Source organism: Sciurus carolinensis, chromosome 9 (genome assembly GCF_902686445.1).
Source record: "Sciurus carolinensis chromosome 9, mSciCar1.2, whole genome shotgun sequence".
In the NCBI taxonomy this organism is placed as follows: Eukaryota; Metazoa; Chordata; class Mammalia; order Rodentia; family Sciuridae; genus Sciurus; species Sciurus carolinensis.
In genome coordinates this window covers 69,870,852-69,893,522 of record NC_062221.1, presented here as the reverse complement: position 1 = coordinate 69,893,522, position 22,671 = coordinate 69,870,852, and the positions used below count along the sequence as shown (strand labels likewise).

The window sequence follows — 22,671 nt, the reverse complement described above, 5'->3', positions numbered from 1 at the left end:
AAACAACAACAACAATAACAAAAACTATCTACAAAGTGGTAAGAAAATCACCCTGGCTTCAGACTTCTCCAGAGCAATATCTAAGGTCAGAAGACAAAGAAGTGAGTCTACAAAGGTCTGAGGGAAATAAAATAAGTTCAAGAGCACCATACCCACCCAAGATGTCTTCCTTGTGTAACAAGGCAAAAGACATCACTAAAAATAAAAGAATTGGCACATATGCTGATGTGACCTTCTTGAGAAACACACGCTGTCAGAAATTCATTCAAATAAGATAAATCAAAATAAAGAAATCAGCAACTAAGAAGTCATGATAAAGGGTCCATAGTAGGCTGGTCCATTCTGGTCACAGAAAATAACATAAATACTTATGAACCACGATAGTAAATTAATCACATAATATAAAAATGGGAGTCAGAGAAGAAAAGGTAGAAGAAGAAAGTGTGACAATACTAATTTCTTTAATAGAATTAAGAGGCACTGCTTAAATATCCTAATAGAATTAGAGATATTGCATAAAACTGAAATACAGCTAACTATAATTCTAATTTAAAATATTTAAAATCTTTTTCTTAGAGGAATTTTATTGTAAATAACTTCTCATGGTGCAAAAAAATTTATTTTGATAAAATCAATGCTTTTAATGAAAAATATGCTTTTTCTTAATAAGCTTTCCTTCTTGATTTTTCCATCCATCTTCTTTTTCTTTCTTATGCTAATATTTATGTGAACAGAAAGCTCTCTGGAATGATGTTTACCTAAAATTAATGAAGATTTGTTCTACTGGTAGAATTTAGAGTTTTTTTTCCTGTGCTGGGGATAAAACCCAGGGCCTCCCACACACAAGGTAAGCACTCTGCCACTGAACTACACCCTCAGCCTTAAAATGATTTTAAACTTTACTCTTTGTACTTTTCCAAATTGCATGAACTCCTTATATAAAAAGAATATGAATTAAAATTTCAAAATTCAAAAGTCATCACGCTTTGCAAGAAATTAAATATTCTACCACTAACAAAAACACAAATTCTGAATTTGAACCAATTCCAATTTTAACAGAGAAATTTTCTTAAATACTTTCTCTTAGCATACAATGTAATCTCAGGGACAAGAAAACATTCCTGGCCCAAGTGAAAAAAGAGTGGAAATGTCAGGCAGGAGGCAGAACAGACTGACACCACTAGGACTTGGTGACAGCAGGCTACTTCAAAGGACAGACAGAGTTCTTTTTTCCCAGAACACAGAAAACTGACCATGCTTCTTAAGGCTGTAGCACCTAAACAACCCCAGAAAACAATTTTCAATGTATTTCACATAACCATACTTATGTTATTGAGTTCTGACAAAAGAAATTTGTCTTAGACTGAAATCAATAGCTAAATTATGGTACTTATATGATAAGCTATGGATTTATTTGAGGTTGGCATTTCTAAGACATGAACTCAACTGTAAAAGGGCACTGCATTTTCTTTGTGCTAAAAGAACAGCGTTACTAAGTACATTCATGCTTCATTTTTACAAAAATGAAATGAATATAAAGGGAGAAACAAGAAATCAAGTAAAACGATACTTCATGTGTCACCAATGGTAATAAATGTTGTTAGAATTAAATCTTTTCCCTTTAGGTGACAAATAGTCTCTTAAACAGTACAGAGGTGCTTCTCAAAAGTGGGGCATGTATGCCCTAAAGATGTGTAGCAGGGTCCCACCAGGTGTCATCCTACCAGTGGTCAACCTATTCAAACTCACCAAAACAAAAGGAAACAAAATCTAGTGTGGGCAGCTCTTCATGAAGTGAATGTGCAGAGTGAATGGTGGTCTCAGGTCCTGGCCTCTTAGCACACTGCCTGCAATTCTACTGTTCAAAGATCATGCAATTTTCACACAACAGAGCCCCAAACTGTGAGCCAACTATTTCATATGGCATTCAAAAGAAGGAAAAACTCACACTTTCAACCTTGCAGGAAAAAGCAGCTGCACTGGACTTAGAAAGATGATGATACTAAGTTGCATTGTGATATAAGATCAATTTAAGGCATTTTTCATGGGAATTTTACCCTTACATAAGCAATTCTACTTTCAAGAGACAACCACAGGCTATACACAGTGCATCCTGGAATACTGATTTTCCCTGAAATTTTTAGGGGAGATCCATTTTTAAATTAAAATATAAAAAAGGGACTTCAAAAGTATCTGTTTTGGGCAGGCTATCTTGCTTTTATTCTCAAAATTTCTGGGGTGGAACTAGATTCCTCACTGCTGTTAGGGAAACTTGGGGGAAGAAATGCTTGAAAAACACTATGATACATGACAAGAACACAAGGGTGGGCATTGGGGAAAATAAGGAATGGCAACTTAAAACCATGAAAGAAATACTTAAATGGACACAGAGGGTTTGTACACTTGTTTGGGTGGTACTTGCCTTTTTTTTTTTTTGAGCCATGTTCTCATATATTAAATGTTTTTGACTACCCACCATGCTAGGTCCTAATTCACCAATGTTCTTTAACTGTTTACTTTGTCTCAGATGGTCAGCTGTCAAAGTTTCTGCCACTAACAGCTTACTCTTCCATTTAAGTTAGGGTCTTACATGTAAAAACTTTTCAGTAAGTTGGTTTCAAGAAGGAGTTCAGAGGCCTCTGAAGGAAACAGGCCTTTTGAGGACTGCATCAAACAGTCAGAGGTTTTTCACATGCTTGTTTATTAGGGATCTCCATTCTGAAAGTCAAATACAGAAATTAAATACATGACACATATCCCCAACCTTTCTGAAGATAACATAAAAGGGTGTCACATTTTGAAAAAGATGAAAATACCACATGCCATTCTCTAAGAGGGCACAGTGAGTCAATTATAAGTCACAGCAACTCTGTATTATAGTTGGCATTCCCATGGCAAATTCCCATCTGATTATTTTTATTGTGTACAGAACTTCAGGTATTTTAGACCAGACTGTTAATTATAGCCTTGAAATAGGTTCATATATATTTCAACAGCAAGACCACAGAGTTAGTTTCTTAAAAAACAAAGAAAGAAAGAAAGAAAAGAAAAGAAAAAGAAAAAAACTAAGCCAGGTGCACTGATGCACGACTGTAAACCCAGTTACTTAAGAGGTTGAGGCAGGAGGATTGCAAATTCAAGGCTGGTCTCAGTCATTTAGCAAGGCCCTGTCTCAACAACAACAAAAAATAAATGAAGGAGTATGAATGTAGCTCAGGGGTAAAACACCTCTGTGTTCATCCCCAGTGTGTGGGAGGGAAGAAAGAACTGCTACATAGCACTTTTTGCTAATGCACAAAATCCTAAGCATCCTGGATAATGGATAAAAAACTTTTTATGAGGATGTCTTTTATTAAATTTTGTTTCAATATACTTTTGAAAATTCTTTCATGTAAAGCTTTTTCAAAAGGTTGAATCCAACTCAATGGTCACTTACTTGAAATAACACAAGATTCAAAGATTGAAAGATTAGAGTCATCCTCATTTGATTGACGAAACCAACAATCACAGGATTTCATTTAAGCAAACCAAGAACATACTTCTCTTGGCAATGTTCTACCAAATTATGTGGATAAGAAAGAAGCTTGAAGAAAATGAAGTTTAACTTCATCAGACATTTGTAAAACAAGGCATCTCTGGCAAAGTTCTACTTAAAGAGTAAGCAACTGCAAGGGTTATGCAGTGCTAAGAGTCTTTGGTTGTTAAAGAGCTGGGATGCAACTAAGTGTTCAGGTGCAATACCTGGTAGACATGACATGTGGAGAAAGTACACTGACTTGCTAACATTACATAGATAGCTGAGCACAACAAATTAATATTAATGTTTAACATTTGGTGGTCATTCTCTAAGAAGGATAATTATTGATCTTGATCTTTATATAGCTAGAACAGAATTAAAATACTTGTAATCAATGTCTGTAATATGAAATATTTGCAATGTAAAATGTTTGCAACTAATATGACAAGAGATTAATGTTTAATATATATATAAAGAATACAACTTTATATATATATTAATGTTTAATATATACATAAAGAATACAACTGTCTTTATCTTTTAAAAAATCCAGACCTTTGCTCTTCCAGGGATACCTCTCAGACACCTATACCCATGAAGGCTTTCCTACTATACAATCCCTCACAAAACAAGGCTTTCCTGAACCCCTGGTAATAGAAGTGTTTACTTTTATACCAAGAAGGTCTTGGAAGAGCCCAAATCTGCATGTGGCGTGTACCTAGGCAGACTTCAAGCTCTTGTGTTGTGAGAACTGAAGTTCTTATGAGGCTGTCAAAAATGTAAAAATCATGTCAGCAGGACCTACAGTGGTTCCATGTGTGTGACAGGATCAAGCATGCTTTCCTCACTGAGGAGCCGAAAATCACTGTCACAGTGTTGAAGGCACAAGCACAGAGTAAGAAAACTAAATTTTAAAAAATTCTTTCTAGCTGGTCATGGTAGCGCACACCTATAATCCCAGTGGCTCAGGAGGCTGACCCAGAAGGACTGAGAGTTAAAAGTCAGCCTCAGCAACGGGGAGGCGCTAAGCAACCCAATGAGACCCTATCTCTAAATAAAATACCAACAGGGCTGGGGATGTGGCCCAGTGGCTGAGTGCCCCTGAGTTCAATCCCTGGTACCCCTCACAAAAAAAATCTTTGTAATAAATGGTGAAAAGGTTAAAAACAAAACAAAACGACACCAAGACCCTAATGAGCAATGGGCGCAACTAACACAGAAGTGAATATAATTGGGCTGAGGTTGTGGCTCCGTGGTAGATCGCTTGCCTACCATGTGTGAGGTACTGGGTTTGATTCTCAGCACCACATATAAATAAATGAATAAAATAAAGGTCTATCAACATCTAAAAATATTTAAAAAAAAAGAAGTGAATTAAACATATTCAATTGTACAATCAGCAAAAAAGCAAATAAATAGCTGTAATTTTATATGATTAAGTTAATGAATAATCAAAAGAATCATAACATCCCAAATGTTGGTATTATGTTGAACCACCACATTTACATTTTGCAAATGGGCACAATCCTTTGGCAATTGAATCTGGCGATATTTTTAAGACTTAAAAGAATGTTCGTGTACTTTGAATTAATAATTATACATGAACATGTATCTTAAAGGCATAAACCAAAGAATAAAAAGTGTACCTATCAACAGAGATGCTAAGGGTATAAATATAAAGCAAAGACTAAAAAGCATACAGATCAACAGAAATATTGGTTAAAAATTATTTATAATATTTAGAAAATGACAACAACCTGAAAGTTCTCTACTAAGGATGACATGACATATCCAATTCAATGAGATATTTTGTAGCAACTTAGAACTATCAATGAATACAAGAAGATTCTGAAACATCTCATCATACCAGAAAGTAGAAAAATATTAAAGATAACTGGGGGTGCTGGGTTGCAGCTCAGTGGTAGAGTGCCTGCCTAACACAGGTGAGGCACTAGGTTTGGGCCTCAGCACCACATAAAAACAATAACAAATAAATAAAATAAAGGTTAAATTCCTGAAGAAAAAAAAAAAAAAGATAACTGGGGTCCTTTCCAAAGGGACTCCCAAGACAATATGAAGATGTTCCCAAGTGTACACAATAGTGCACACCTATAATTACAGTTACTTGGGAGACTGAGACAGGAGGATCACAAGTTCAAGACAAGTTGGGCAACTTTGCAAGACCCTGTCTTGAAATAAAAAATAAAAATAAAAAGGGCTGGGGGATGTAGCTCAGCGGTAGGGCATTCCTGGATTTAATCCCGGGGAGGGGAGCAGAGGAGAGGGGAGGGGAGGGGAAGGAAAGGGAGAGGAGGAGAGGAGAGGAGAGGAAAGGAAAAGGGAAAGGAAAAGGAAAAGGGAAAGGGAAAAGGAAAGAAGGAAGGAAGGAAGGAAAGAAGGAAGGAAGGGGAGAAGAGAAGAGAAAGAAAGAAAACACACACACATTCCTATTGACCAAACACACACCAACTTAACATCAAAAAGAATAGTTACAGTGCTCACTTTGGCAACAACATACTAAAACTGGAACAATACAGAGAAGTTTAGTTGGGCCCCGGCACATGGGTGACACACAAATTTGAAAAATATGGGTGACCATATTTTTAGGTCTGCTTAGAGTTGTTTAAAAAAAAAAAGAAAAAAAAGGGTATTGCAATGGACCAAATACATCAAATACATTAAACTTAAAACCCCAAAAACTTTCGTTGTCACTTTGATATGCTCTGATATTTTCTGTTGACGGGGAGTGTGAGTGTGTGTATAGTTATCAGGGCCGTGTGTGTGTGTGTGTGTGTGTGTGTGTATCACTACCTGGGTTAGAAAACTTACATTCCTGCTTGTGTAGGAGAAGTGTGTATAAGGTAACACACTAGTCCTCATTTTGTTTTAAAGTATAAACTGACATGGAAAAAAGTAACTCACAAACTTTCACTTGTCTTCTTTACAGGATTCTGGGAAACCAACACATTACTCTAAAAACTGATAAACTAGATTATACTGAGGGGAGGGAGGAGAAGGGCGGAGTGGGTGGGGATATGAAGGACGGTTGAAGGAAACAACCATTATTACCCTATATACATGTATGAAAAAAAATTTTTAAATAAAAAAATAAAATCGATAAATCAAGAGAAAAAAATCAAAGTTATAAAAAAACAGTGTTATGTCACAGAAACAAGGGAATGGGGATCAGCAATAACTGAATGGGTGGGAGACAGACTCCACTGTACGCACTTTTGTATCTTTTTGAATTTTGTACCATGTACATGAATTAACTACTGAAAAAAATAAGCTCGTTTAAGTATCGCTATAAAGATTATGTAACAAAATGGAAAAATGATGTGTTAAAAAAAAAAGCCCTAAGAATCTAAATAATAGCCATTGTCATTACACTGATATAGACAATGTAAGCGTATGGACTAGCTCTGGAAGGAAACAGAAAATTAAAATTGTTGACTGAAATGACAGAATTTAGGGGTATGTTTTCTGTTTATTAAAATGAATTCCATTGTTATATTTATAATGCTATTTGTCTAATAAATAATGTTAATGTGTCCAGTAAATAACTTCAATGGAAAACACAATATTTTTGCTCTCCCAGTTATCCACTCTGGGAATGGTAGGAAAGCCTCCCAATAAGAACCTTGAGACCACAATCAAGGCCCTGAGAACCACCTGGGAGTAACTTGACTCTATAGGCAAGAGATCACAGAAGGAGAAAAGAAAGGGTCTCCTGAGGGCTGTGCACATGGTAGATGTGAAAAGTACAAATGACTTAGTCCGCTCTACTTCTGCTTCCCTGCACTGACATGGGGGTGGTGGCAGTGGTGGCGTTCCCTGAGTAGGAGGCCAGCAGAACATGGAAAGAGCCTGTCGACAGCACATAAAAGACACACACTGAAAACACTGCCTGCAGGAGGAGTGAAGCTTGTCAAAGTACTGCAGAGGCTGGGGAAGTGAAGAGAAGAGAAAGAGCAATTATAATCTGAACCTAACAATTCCTTGGCTAATTTTAACTAGAGAGGTGGAATATATCTGCAGCTTGAAAACGATAGGCAAATGAGTGTTCAGGTACAAAAAAGACCCAACCCACACAGAACTTTAAATGGTCATTGCAAAAAAATGTATTTTTACATCAATCATCTGCTATTATTCTGATAATTATCAGAATTATCATTTGTGATTATCAGAATGATCATTTGTGATTCCTCCAAAAGTAAATAAATGGCCTCAGTGAGAAATAAGGAAATCCTGGGTCCAGAACAGAAGTTTATACTTCTTGTTACAAGATAAAACCAGGAAGAAAAAAATAATGCCAAACTATTTTAGGAATGCTACTTTAAAAATTTTCAGTTTTTAATAATGAAAATCAAATATCAACTTTTTTACTTTGGGGGGGTACTGGGAATTAAACTCAGAGGTGCTTTACCACTGACCTACATCCCCAAATCATAAAAAAAAAAATTACTTTGAGACAGGGTCTCACAAGGTTGTCCAGGTTGGCCTCAAATTTGTGACCCTCCTGCCTCAGTCTCCTGAGTAGCTGGGATTACAGGTGTGCACAACTATACTTGGCTTGTATTTACTTTTTAAACACTGAAATGGAGTTATTTAGCCAAAATTTTCCAGATTTTTATGTCAAATGATAGCTCAGATAATATACTTATTCACATTGAACTATGTTTACAAGTATTTCCTAAAATATATTATTCTAAAATACAAATAGAAATAAATCTCAAGATGATACAATCATTATTTCTGGATAATGACAGCAAGGGTGATTTTTACTTTCCTCTTTATGTCTTTAATGTCAGTTGATTTTTTTTAACAATGTGTATGTGCTACTTTTACATTAGAAATAAAGCCTTTTTACTGAAAACAAACAAAAAACCCAAATTTGATTTAATGACTACCGTATTATAAATTGTTAAAAATCAAAATGGGTACAATTTCCATTAAAACGATGTGCAACTATTTTTACAAACAACTGATATACAATCATTTTTAAAAAACCAAACAACCAAAAACTCAAAATCAACAACCACATATAACCAGAAATCTAAACTGAAAATGGCTTTTGGACAAGTTTATTTATTCAAGAACCCCTAATACTCCAGAAAATTTTGCTAGGAGGAAAACAAGATCGTGTACAAAGTCACTGCTGAGATTTATGACCTATGTATATTATCTATGGATGAAACAATGTTTTTGCTTCCTAACTCCCCTTAAAAATATAAACCAAAGCTGGGCATGGTGGAGCACACCATAATATCCCAGTGGCTAGGGAGGCTGAGGCAGGAGGATCACATGTTCAAAGCCACTCTCAGTTACGGCAAGGCACTAAGTAACGCAGTGAGACCTTGTCTCTAAATAAAAATACAAAATAGGGCTGGGGAAGTAGCTCAGTGGTTGAGTGTCCCTGAGTGGTACCAAAAAAAAAAAAAGTATGTGTATATATATACACACACACACACACACACACACACATATACACACATATATGTGTGTGTGTGCATACACACGCATATATACATACACATATATATGTATATATACATATATGCTTTTATAATATATACATACATATGTGTATATAATATATAAAAGCAAATTATTCACACCAAGTATTAATATCAATACCAAGTATCCACTATAATTCTACTGCCAGGTGGAAGGACTTGTGGATTGCTCCACTGACTCAGAACTTTAGCAGCCATCCAAAACTAAGGCAGACAATTCTATTTGCTTACTTACCCACTGTGTCGTCTCCCTCCCTTCCTCACTAACAAAACACTGATCTTATTTGGGATGGTAAATAAGTACTCCCTGCTAAAACACTAGGTTCCTTGGAATTCCCTGCAGCTCAAGGCAGCCTTGTGGCACAGTTCTGACCAATGAGAAGTAGTTTCCAGAAAGTTTTGCTTGTGTAGTCACTTTCTGCCTAGAATGTGGGCATGATACCATATAACTTATCATGTCTTATAGTTGTGGGACCACAAGCATAAAGACAGAAATCAGGATGGTAGCTCAGGAAGATTAATTTTTTTGTAATCTAGGGAAAAATAAATCCTTATTTGGTTAAAGCCACAGTAGTCAGAGTTCTGGCTTGTATGATCAAATGCAATCCTCCTCATTCTTTTATAGCTGAGAAAAGGAACACTAAATCTTAAGGAAATCTGGCTGGACTTAAGAGGTCAAACTAACTATAGCAGAGTGCAGAGCTAGGTTAACACTTTTAGAGCTATTTCAATTATACTTTTCAGCCATGGAAACTATCATCATTAAGAAAGAAGATGGAATTTGGTATAATAATTTCTTCTGGTGAGTAATTTTCTGAATCATCTATAAAACCAAGTTCATATTTGAAAAAAGTCACTAGTATTTTAAAAATTTTAAAAATCTGTTTCTTTTGTAATTTCACACATGGTATTCATGAGCATCATTCTGGAGTTCAAGAATGTGACAAACTCAACACCAGGTCAAGCTCTACCACATACACATTGAGCATAACTACTATAAATAGTTGGTTGCCCTTTAATAAATGATTTTTCTTTAAAAATGATGGAACTGTAATTACTTCCCCACCCAGATTATTTTAAGAAAAAAAAAAAAAAATTCAACCCACAAGCACTATACTCTAACCTTCTAGGTAAATCGGCCACAGATCCAAGATGGAAATGTATAGAAAGGAGATAACTCTAGAGAGCTAGGGAGTATTATTTCACTTGATTCTTCATAGCAAGTAAAACATGTACAGAATTCCTTTGCTTTGAACTCTAAAGAAATTTAATAAAGATTCATGGACTGAATATGCAAATTAACCTTAAGGGGACTGAACACAGATCGCAGGTTCCAGAGAAAATTTCTGTACACAGTGTAGCAGCAGGCCCTTTTCAGGTCAGCTTCGGAATGGAAAGGGAGGCACTTCGCTTAAAGTGCACCAATATGAAGCTAGAAGCCTTTCACTTGCTACCCCACTACCAGGGAGGTGGGGGAAGGATCTGTACTGAGAGTCATTTGCTCACTTGGCTCTTGCTATGTGTCCATATATTATTCCTAAAGGAATTTCCAAGATAACCAGAAATGCTGTATTAGCTGGGATTTGTTAGTCCAAGCATTACTTTGGGTTATTTTTAGAGTTCAATAAGGAGAGGAAAAAAATAGGTGATACTGTTGCTCAAACTACAATAAAAGCTAATATTTATTCAGGTAATTCCATGTGTTTTAGTCAGCTCTTGTATTGTTGTGACCAAAATATCCCACAAGAAAAACTTAGAGGAAAAAAAGTTTATTTGGGGTTCAGAGTTTCAAATTTCTCAGTCCACAGATGGCTGACTCCATTTCTCTGAGAGAAGGTTAGATAGCACATCACTGGGCAAGGGCACAGAGGAGGAAAGCTGCTCAGTTCATGGCAGGATCAAGAAACAGAGAGAGGGAGGAAAAGAAAAGGGGCCACAAGAAAGATGAACACTTCCAGGGCACACCCCAAGTAACACACCTCCTTTAGTCATGCCCACCTACCTCTAGTTACTACCCAGTCATTTCAACTAGGATAGACTAATGAGGCCACAACTTCTGCAATCCAATTATTTCACATTCCTGCGTTAATACAGGAGCTTTTGGGAGACAGCTCATATCCAAACGTAACACCATGCATCAGGCCTGCTGCTGTATCATATGAACTAATTTCCTTGTCACACAGTCCAGTGAGGTAGGTGCTGCTATTTTCCTCATTGTACAAACACACAAGAAGGTAAAGACCTTGTACTTACTGAATCACAGCAAGTGGTAGAACCAGAATCAAACCCAGGAAGCATGGCTTCAGAGTCCAAATTCTTAACTACTAAGCTATAATACCTTCAACCCCAGGAAAGAAACAATCACATGAACAGGGCAGTGGTGGAATTAAACAAATTCTCTGCTATTCCTCCCTTCAAAAGGTACAGCTAATTCTCTTCCCCTTGAGTGTGGTGTACACTTGGGAACTTGCTTCTAATAAGAAAAAAGCAGAAATAATGGTATATGATTTTAAAGACTAGGTGATAAAAGGTACTGTGGCTTCCTCCTTGCCCTCACTCTGGGGAAGCCAGCTGCTATGTAATGGTGGACTTTCCTGCAGCCCTATATGGAGAGGCCCAAGTGAGGAAGCAAGACTGCCACCAGGCACCTCCAGTTTCAGTTAATCTCAGATGGTTACAGCCCTGGACAATATTTTCACTGAAACAGCATGGGAGACTGAGCCATAACTATCCAACTAAGCTGTCCCTGAAGTCCTAACACAGACATGGTATATAAAACACAGTGTTGCTCTGAGTGACTCAGTTTGGGGATTATTTTTAACATATGAACGGAAAACTACTACTACAACAAAAAATTTTCTACAGAACCTTTAATCAGAATCATATTTCCAATATCAAACCATATTTAGGTAAGCTACCAGTTATGTAATTACTTAGTGATTTTGTGTATCTGTTCATTCCCTGGAAGCAATAACCAGTTTGAGCACTACAGAAGGTGAACAACATATCCTTTATATCCCTTCAAAAGCATAATGAATTAAACTAATTAATTTCTGAAATTCTATCCTACTTTTCAAAAACAGGGGCTAGGGTATAGCTTGGTGGTAGAGTACATGCTTATTAGCTGAGGTGAAGGCCCTGAAAGGGTCAAATAAACAGACTATATAAAAGTTGAAAGATTATTCCTGACTTAAATTATCACATACCCTTTCTTTTTCCCCTTTTTCTTGTAAGTCAATAAAGGAGCAGTATATTCTACTTCCAAAAATCTATAAGAACAAGCTGTCTATTTGATTCCCGACAGTCTATTCAAGGTGCTAATCTGCCATTATTTATAGACCCTTGATTCCTTTCTGAGCAGCTGTCATTAACAGAACAATTTAGGAATTCAAAACACTTTATTCAACTCAACTGCTTCTTGGAAATATTAGTCATGCTTCTCAAGACTACAACTGTGATAAAAGCTAAAGATGAACCAAGTCTCAAGAAGGCTGTGAAGAAGAGCCGCCATCAAAACACCAAGATTAGCTCCTGTTCACTGACTGACATTCATTTAAAGCCTTCATTCTTTTTTTTTTTTAGTCACTTTTTCCCTAAATCGGATTTATTTATTTATTTATTTATTTATTTTAATTTATTTTTATTGTAAACAAATGGGATACATGTTGTTTCTGTTTGTACATGGAGTAACACCATGCCATTTGCGTAATCATACATTTACATAGGGTAATGATGTTTGAATCATTCTGTTATTTTTTCCTTCCCCCCAGCCCTCTTTTCCCACTATACAGTCCCTCCTTCCTCCATTCTTGCCCCCCCTCCCACCCTCCATTATGTGTCATCATCCGCTTATCAGTGAGATCATTCGTCCTTTGGATTTTTGAGATTGACTTATCTCACTTAGCATGATGTTCTCCAATTTCATCCATTTACCTGCAAATGCCATAATTTTATTATTCTTTATAGCTGAGTAATATTCCATTGTATGTGTATACCACAGTTTCTTTTTCCATTCATCATTTGAAGGGCATCTAGGTTGGTTCCACAATCTGGCTATTGTGAATTGAGTAGCTATGAACATTGATGTGGCTGTATCTCTGAAGTATGCTGATTTTAAGTCCTTTGAGTATAGGCCAAGGAGTGGGATAGCTGGGTCAAATGGTGGTTCCAGTCCAAGTTTTCTAAGGAGTCTCCACACTGCTTTCCAGAGTGGCTGCACTAATTTGCAGCCCCACCAGCAATGTATGAGTGTACCTTTCTCCCCACATCCTCGCCAACACCTGTTGTTGCTTGTATTCTTGATAATCGCCATTCTAATTGGAATGAGATGGAATCTTAGGGTGGTTTTGATTTGCATTTCTCTTATTACTAGAGATGTTGAACATTTTTCCATATGTTTGTTGATTGCTTGTAGATCTTCTTCTGTGAAGTGTCTGTTCATTTCCTTAGCCCATTTGTCAATTCGATTATTTACATTCTTGGTGTAGAGTTTTTTGAGTTCTTTATAGATTCTGGAGATTAGCGCTCTATCTGAAGTATGATTGGCAAAGATTTTCTCCCACTTTGTAGGCTCTTTCTTCGCATTGCTGATAGTTTCCTTTGCTGAGAGAAAGCTTTTAGTTTGAATCTATCCCAGTTATTAATTCTTGCTTTTATTTCTTGTGCTATGGGAGTCCTGTTGAGGAAGTCTGGTCCTAAGCCAACATGTTGAAGCTCTGGACCTACTTTTTCTTCTATAAGATGCAAGGTCTCTGGTCTGATTCCGAGATCCTTAATCCGTTTTGAGTTTAGTTTCGTGCATGGTGAGAGATATGGGTTTAGTTTCATTCTGTTGCATATGGATTTCCAATTCTCCCAGCACCATTTGTTGAAGAGGCTATCTTTTCTCCATTGCATATTTTTGGCCCCTTTGTCTAGTATGAGAAAATTGCATTTATTTGGGTTTGTGTCCGTGTCCTCTATTCTGTACCATTGATCTACCTGTCTATTTTGGTGCCAATACCATGCCATTTTTGTTACTATTGCTTTGTAGTAGAGTTGAAGTTCTGGTATTGCGATACCCCCTGTTTCATTCTTCCTGCTAAGGATTGCTTTAGTTATTCTGGGTTTTTTATTCTTCCAGATGAATTTCATGATTGCTTACTCTATTTCTGACAATGAGTTTCAAGCCTCCAGCAGGCGTCTCAGGATGGGTTTTGCCCCACCTAAAGATCGGAGCTCCGGCTTCCAGGATGATCCAAGATGACTGCTCTGGCTTCCAAATGTGTTGGCAAATGGGAAGCTGCAACTCAGGATGTGGCCGTGGTCAGCAAGAGGTCCTGGAGACGGGATGCGGTTGGTCAGGTAGGGGTCCTGGAGGTCAGGTGTGTTTGGTGTGGTTGTGGGATCCTGGAGGCTGGGTGCAATCAGTCGGTCTGGGATCCCGGTGATAGGGCGCAGTCAGTTGGTCTGGGAGTCCTGGTGGCAGGGAGCAGTTAGTCGATGTGAGGGTCCCAGAGGCAGGGAGTGATCGGTTGGGCTGAGGGATCCTGGAGATGGGGCTCAGTCAACCGGCCAGGGGTCCTACGGGGCCTGGCTGTTGTCTCAAAATGGCAGCAGCCACGTGTAATCAAACCTGCAGGTACTGTGACAGTGAACTTCCAGGCAACAGCAGGCTGCTGGTGCTCTACTGGCGGTCAGTGATCAGTTTGCTGACTGTTGTCGGAGGATTGGGAGGTGAACCTTGTGCATTGGGTGATGGATAGCTGTAAGGCAGGTGATGGACAGGCGAGAGGCAGGCAAATGGCGGATGATAAGTGCCTGACAGTGAGCAATCTGCATTCAAAAAAGGCATCGATATGCTGGCAGATTGCAGGTGATCACAGCAGACAAATGGGGTAAACAGCAGGGGATCGATAAGCAACAAAAATGCCTTATCAAGAAACAGATATCCTCTGCTAAAAGCCTTCATTCTTAATCATTCAGATTTCTTTTATCAGGCTTGAGGCTGTCTGGGGGTGTTTTCTGCCCCAAAGTTGTAAGTGTGGTCTTCAAGGTACAACAGAGCTATCATCTGACAACCCATGTGTGCTCAGAAGACAAATATTGGCCTATCTAACAGTACAGAAGGAAAAAATGGGGAAAATGGTATGTCGGTTTCTAATCTAGAAGTATTTGATACTTTGCCCACTCATGCATCCTCCCCTGCCCGAGGCTTTAGAAATGGACAACCTCAAGTTGTTCCGTCCAAATCTCAAGCTATCTAAAGGAAGAGTAGGGACACGACCAGACTAGTGCCTGAGAAGTGAGGACAGCAGATAGTCAGAGCAGGGAATGCAGAGGGGATAATTGGGGAAGTAGAAAAGGAAAAATGGAGATAATGTGCAGAAATGAAGAGGCAAGAAAAATACAGAGGAAGAAAAAGCAAAAAAGAAAGGGGTAGAGAGATCTTAGAGTAGGTTACAAGAGCCAAGAAGACTTAAAAAACAAACAAACAAGGAGAGGCAGAGAAATAATGTTCTCTAAAAGAAAAGAGGCAGAGAGAAAAGCAGAGGCAAATGGTGAAAAAAAGCAAAGGCTGACCCCCAGGACTTTCTGACTGGGAACCAGAGAGATCCTGGTGGTCCCACTAACAGGTCCAGAGAATAAAGGAAAGGTCTGGGGTAAAATGAGGGAGGTTCTGTACATGTTGAGTACGTGTTTCTGCAGAGTACCAAGAGCAGATGTTCAGGTTGGCAGCTAGGACAGAAACTCAGGAGGATGGTGTGGCCCAGAGGTGAATAGGTGGAAGCCACTAAACCCCAGAAGAAATGGAGCGATTACACAGGGAGACTGTATGAGAAAGAAAAGTAAGATTAAGAACCAAAACCCAGGAAATATCAAGGAAAAAGAATCTCAGCAAAGGTGAAGATGGAGGACTGGGGTTGTGGCTCAGTGGTAGATGCTTGCTTAGCATGTATAAGGCCCTGGGTTCCATCCTTAGCACCACATAAAAATAAATAAAATAAAGATAGTACGTCCATCTACAACTAAAAAAAAAAAAAAAAAAAATGTGCAGATGGCCTAAGACACAGGACAAGCTGGGACAGAGAATGGTGGGGGTGGAAGAATAAATGACTTCACCTTGAGGGGCAGCAAGGGAAGTGCTGTCCTCAAGCACAGTCATGTTTCCATTAAGGTAAGAAAGTTAACAGAGTATTTTATGAAGACAGAGGCAAGTCTGTTCACAATGGAAAAGTGTTCCAGAAAACAGCGACCTCTTTTTTGTACCCCTCTACTGCACCTCTTTGAAGTTAACCTGGGCATAGAGCTTGCCTGTTATTTCTCTGCTTCTTATCTGTCTCCTGGGTTCTAGAGCACACCCAAGAATGGTTGAATTTTGTATCCTCAATTTTTGTCAGTGCAGCCCCTACCACCAACACAAACTCAATGAACGCTTGTGGGTTTTCTGGAGGGCAACTGGGAGATCTGCACTAGTATAAGTATCAAAATGAGATTACCTTTGACTTATTTCTAGGAATTTACCCAAAGGCCTAATCACAACTGTACAAAGACAAAACTATAGGTACAGTTATAACCTACACAATTTAAAACCACCTACACTGTGCAAGGCCCAGGATTTGAACTCCAGCATCACAAAAAGAAAACAAAACTCCACCTACGTATATTCAACAAATAGAGCACAGTTTGGAGAAAAAAAAGAAAAACAAAAAACAATATATCTAGACAACTAATACTAAAAATTCTCCAAAAATCTACAGAGATCAACAGTAACAAATAAAACCCACATAAAAGTCATACCCTTAACACAATTAAGTCATAGACTACTATGAGCTTTAATCATTTGTAAGTTAAAAACAAACAAACAAAGCACCCAAATTCTAGCACAGCTATCTCTTAAGTCCCCACTGCAGAACTTTGTGCAAACAGAATTTGGAAAAATGGCATAGAAGAGAGAAGAACAAAACAACAAGCCTATATCTGGTTAAGTCATCCCTGAAGGAGACAGTCTATCCTTAAGTATGAAGACACTGAAAATTCACCCTTTCAGCCAGATCACCAACTGCAAGACTCGATCTGCAGGACCTAAGCAACAATCTGGGGGGCAGAAGGTGGGGGGGAACTTTCTACTAGAGAAGAAATGGGTAAAAAAAGAAGGAAGGGGCGCCCTCTAGTGACTGACTGGTAACAGAGGAAAGAGGTAAAGAAAAATTAAAAGGGACTTAAATCCCTTCCTAATTGACCTCTTCAAACAGAAAGCCATCCATCTTTAGGGACTGCTCTTCACCATATTTACAGGTAAGAATGTTTTCAAACTAGAAACCCTGTAAATCAATTCAAACTTCCAAATCTGTCCACAAAATGAATAGATGAAAGCATTTATAATCATATAAAACTATTATCAGAAGAAAACAGAAAAAAAGGACCAAAATGTTTTGGCTAATGAAAATGCCCTCCAAAAAATAACCACAAAGAAAATAAGCACAATGACCCAAACAGAATTAAACATCCTTAAATAGGTATCTGGGATATTAAAAAAAAAAACTTTTAATCTTAAGTCTAAACACTGAGACTAGAAATGGACAAAAAAACAGGCAGAAATGAAATAAAAATGGAACTTGGTTAAGAAATGTAAGAAAAAGACAAAATTGTACCTGAAATGTAGCCTAAATTTCAAGGTGCCCAAAGGAGAACAAATTCAAATGAAAACTTAATAACACTGAAGAATGGAAGCAAAATAATGAAGAGAATGAAAAGGGACAAATAAAGAAGTAAAAGAGATCTGAGAGAAAGGAGCTGAAAGTGAAGACAGGCAAAGATGAGTCAACACAGGTATATTTGTAGTTCCTCAAAAAGAAAAAAGGCAGAATAATAAAACAGAACTAAAATGTAAAACTAAAATCCAAACACACTTCCCAGAAAAAGAAGGCCCAAATGTACATATTGGAACAGCTACTGAATGTCTGGGAAAACTGTCTTGTCAATTCAGAGGGGCATATCCTACTAAAACTATTAGACCTAATATACGTATTCACACACACACAAATCAGGATTTTCAGGTAAAAAGTCCAAATATCTCACAAATGCAAGATAATTATGTTGGCATCAGACTTCCTAGGAGAAACATACAAGCAAGGCAATAATGGAGCATTTTCAAGAAATTCAAGGGAAGAAAGTATGAACCAAGAATTTTCTAGCTAGCGAACAGGTCCTTCAAATACCAAGGCTACCAAAAACTTCTTAAGTAAGTACGAACTCAGATTATACTACATGTACAAGGTAAGCCTACAAGTCCTTCTTGGGAATCTTTTTGGGAGGGGAAATCTGCTATGGGTCCTGGGCATTCCTGAATATTCCTGCAAGGTATGCCAAAGATCTGACAGCCATCTGCCAGTTCATTTCCTAGGGTTGTTTTAAGGAAGTAATCTGGAGGGATAGGGTAGCATCTTCCCCTGAGCAAAGAGCTTCCACTTAAAAGCAGTAGATTCTCCAAGTTCTGTATTCCTCTTCTGTAAAACAAAACATTGCATGCACAGACATTCATATGGACCCACCTGTGTCATCTCCACCACGTGTGTGACATGAAAAACCAATGCAAATGAAGAGGAAACTCCAGCTGCTTTTGTTGTGAATAACAAAATCCTTTGTCTCTGACCCAAGTATCTTCTGCCAGCATCCATGAGACAGTAACAAACTAACTTACTACCTTGTAAATAGGATAAAATCTCTGATGCTTTTTAGTTCCTAACACTACTAGAGGATGAGCTTCATCCAACTAAAAGGTGATGGTAAATTAGAACAATACCTGACAGTGAAAACTGAATGTAGTGTGAACTTTAATAAGTGTGGATTTAAGACTAAAAGGACAGCACAGGGCAGAATATGATAAATATATGTTCTAAAAAGGTAGAAATAATGCAAATAAAGGAAATGAGAGAAGAGAAAGGGTAAGAGGAAAGAAAATAAGTTCACTGCTGTATAGAGTATAGGTGGGCATCAAAAGATTGCTTTAACAAGCTAGAGAGTAAAATATTAAATAAGAAAAAAGAGGACTAGGGCATTTAAAAGAGTATAATTATAATAGTAACCACTAGGACAATCAAAAAGAAAATTTTCTACATACCTAAATAAATAAGAAAATACATCAGTTAGGTAAACACAGCAAATATAACAGAGTACATGTGGAAATTACAACACAAACAAGGCTCAGTAAGACAAGCATACTTGTCATATCAATAACTATGTATGGACTTAACTCACTTATTAAAACAGAAATTTTCAAATTGGTTCACAAAATAAGGCTCACCTCTATGTTAATACAAAAGTGACTCAAAAGGAAGACAAGTAAAAGAATGCACAAAGGTGCATCATGCAAATGGGGGCAATCATGATCCTAGTATTTGACAAAGAAGAATCAAGACAAAAAACATTAAACCTGTTAAAGACAACATTTTTTAATCACAAAGTCACAGTTTATGATCAAGTTATAACAGTTGTAAACATCTAAGCACAAAATAACACAGCAACCATTTTTGCTAATGCAAGTGCTATAGAAGATGCTAGGACAATTAGAAACATTAATAATTAGAGATTTTAACATTGTCACTCTCAGTACAAGGCAGGACAAATGGACAAAAATAAGTAAGGATACAGATCTTCAAAGATATATATATATATATATATTGAATTTTATACCTTCATAGTAAAAGTGAAGTAGGAAAAGTACAATCCTTCAAAATTGGGCAGGAAGAAAAACTGACCTAAGAATAGTTTTATCTTCATGAGTAAAGAACATAACGAAGACAGAGACACATCGAGGAAAGAAAATTTCAGACCAATATCCTTAATGAACATCGATGCAAAAATTCTCAACAAAATTTTAGCAAATCGCATACAAAAACATATTAAAAAGATAGTGCACCATGATCAAGTGGGTTTCATCCCAGGGATGCAAGGTTGGTTCAACATCAGGAAATCAATAAATGTCATTCACCATATCAATAGACTTAAAGTCAAGAATCACATGATTATTCGATAGATGCAGAAAAAGCATTTGATAAAATACAGCATCCCTTTATGCTCAAAACACTAGAAAAAATAGGGATAGTGGGAACATTCCTTAACATTGTAAAGGCCATCTACGCTAAGCCCATGGCTAATATTATTCTAAATGGTGAAAAACTGAAAGCATTCCCTCTAAAAACTGGAACAAGGCAGGGATGCCCTCTTTCACCACTTCTATTCAATATCGTCCTTGAAACTCTAGCCAGAGCAATTAGACAGACCAAAGAAATTAAAGGGATACGAATAGGAAAAGAAGAACTCAAACTATCCCTATTTGCTGATGATATGATGGTATACTTAGAGGAATCAGGAAATTCCACCAGAAAACTTTTAGAACTCATAAGTGAATTCAGTAAAGTAGCGGGATATAAGATCAATGCACATAAATCTAAGGCATTTTTATACATAAGCGATGAATCTTCAGAAAGAGAAATCAGGAAGACTACCCCATTCACAATAGCTTCGAAAAAAATAAAATACTTGGGAATCAATCTCACAAAAGAGGTGAAAGACCTCTACAATGAGAACTACAGAACACTAAAGAAAGAAATTAAAGAAAACCTTAGAAGATGGAAAGATCTCCCATGTTCTTGGATAGGAAGAATTAATATCGTCAAAATGGCCATACTACCAAAAGTGCTATACAGATTCAATGCAATTCCAATTAAAATCCCAATGACGTACCTTACAGAAATAGAGCAAGAAATTATGAAATTCATCTGGAAGAATAAAAAACCCAGAATAGCTAAAGCAATCCTTGGCAGAAAGAGTGAAGCAGGGGGTATCGCAATACCAGAACTTCAACTCTACTACAAAGCAATAGTAACAAAAACGGCATGGTATTGGTACCAAAATAGAAAGGTGGATCAATGGTACAGAATAGAGGACACGGACACAAACCCAAATAAATGCAATTTTCTCATACTAGACAAAGGGGCCAAAAATATGCAATGGAGAAAAGATAGCCTCTTCAACAAATGGTGCTGGGAGAATTGGAAATCCATATGCAACAGAATGAAACTAAACCCATATCTCTCACCATGCACGAAACTAAACTCAAAACGGATTAAGGATCTCGGAATCAGACCAGAGACCTTGCATCTTATAGAAGAAAAAGTAGGTCCAGAGCTTCAACATGTTGGCTTAGGACCAGACTTCCTCAACAGGACTCCCATAGCACAAGAAATAAAAGCAAGAATTAATAACTGGGATAGATTCAAACTAAAAAGCTTTCTCTCAGCAAAGGAAACTATCAGCAATGCGAAGAAAGAGCCTACAAAGTGGGAGAAAATCTTTGCCAATCATACTTCAGATAGAGCGCTAATCTCCAGAATCTATAAAGAACTCAAAAAACTCTACACCAAGAATGTAAATAATCCAATTGACAAATGGGCTAAGGAAATGAACAGACACTTCACAGAAGAAGATCTACAAGCAATCAACAGATATATGAAAAAAAAAAGTTCAACATCTCTAGTAATAAGAGAAATGCAAATCAAAACCACCCTAAGATTCCATCTCACCCCAATTAGAATGGCGATTATCAAGAATACAAGCAACAACAGGTGTTGGCGAGGATGTGGGGAGAAAGGTACACTCATACATTGCTGGTGGGGCTGCAAATTAGTGCAGCCACTCTGGAAAGCAGTGTGGAGACTCCTCAGAAAACTTGGACTGGAACCACCATTTGACCCAGCTATCCCACTCCTTGGCCTATACCCAAAGGACTTAAAATCAGCATCTTACAGAGATACAGCCACATCAATGTTCATAGCTACTCAGTTCACAATAGCCAGATTGTGGAACCAACCTAGATGTCCTTCAATTGATGAATGGATAAAGAAAATGTGGTATATATATACAATGGAATATTATTCAGCCATAAAGAATGATAAAATTATGGCATTTGCAGGCAAATGGATGCAACTGGAGAATATCATGCTTAGTGAGATAAGCCAATCTCAAAAAACCAATGGACGAATGATATCGCTAATAAGTGGATGATGACACATAATGGGGGGTGGGAGGGGTTAGTGTTAGGGTTAGAGTTAGGGTTGGGGAGGGGGGCAAGAATGGAGGAAGGAAGGACTGTATAGAGGGAAAAGAGGGGTGGGAGGGGTGGGGGGAAGGGAAAAAAATAACAGAATGAATCAAACAACATTACCCTATGTAAATTTATGATTACACAAATGGTATGCCTTTACGCTATGTACAAACAGAGAAACATCATGTATCCCATTTGTTTACAATAAAAAAAAAAAAGAACATAACGAATGTTACACTGGAAGTTGTAGCTAGTGCAATAAGAAAAAGAAATAAAAGGCAAGCAGATAGATAGAAAAGAAAGAAATAAAGCTATCTTTGTTAAAAGTTGACACGAATGTTTGTATACGAAATCCCAAAGAAACTACACAAAAAATCATGGAAATATAAGCAAGTATAAAAGGTCTCAGGATATAAGGTCAATCCATAAAAGTCTATTGCTTTCAATATATAAGTCACTAGATTTTGAAAGTAAAAAACAATACCATTTATTATAACACCAAATAAAAATACTGAGGTATAAATCTAACAAAACAGGTATGGGATTTGTAT

General features: G+C 37.3%; 1 protein-coding gene and 1 non-coding gene across 3 annotated transcripts in view; one reads left to right on the top strand and one right to left on the bottom strand.

Moving 5' to 3' along the window:
* Window positions 1-22,671, bottom strand: part of Hacd2 (3-hydroxyacyl-CoA dehydratase 2) — a 91,312-nt gene that overhangs the window by 41,422 nt on the left and 27,219 nt on the right. The gene's annotated exons all lie outside the window — the stretch shown is intronic.
* LOC124993820 (U6 spliceosomal RNA) lies at window positions 6,013-6,122 on the top strand. The gene has a single exon (XR_007110343.1). It is a non-coding gene; the product is annotated as a U6 spliceosomal RNA (small nuclear RNA).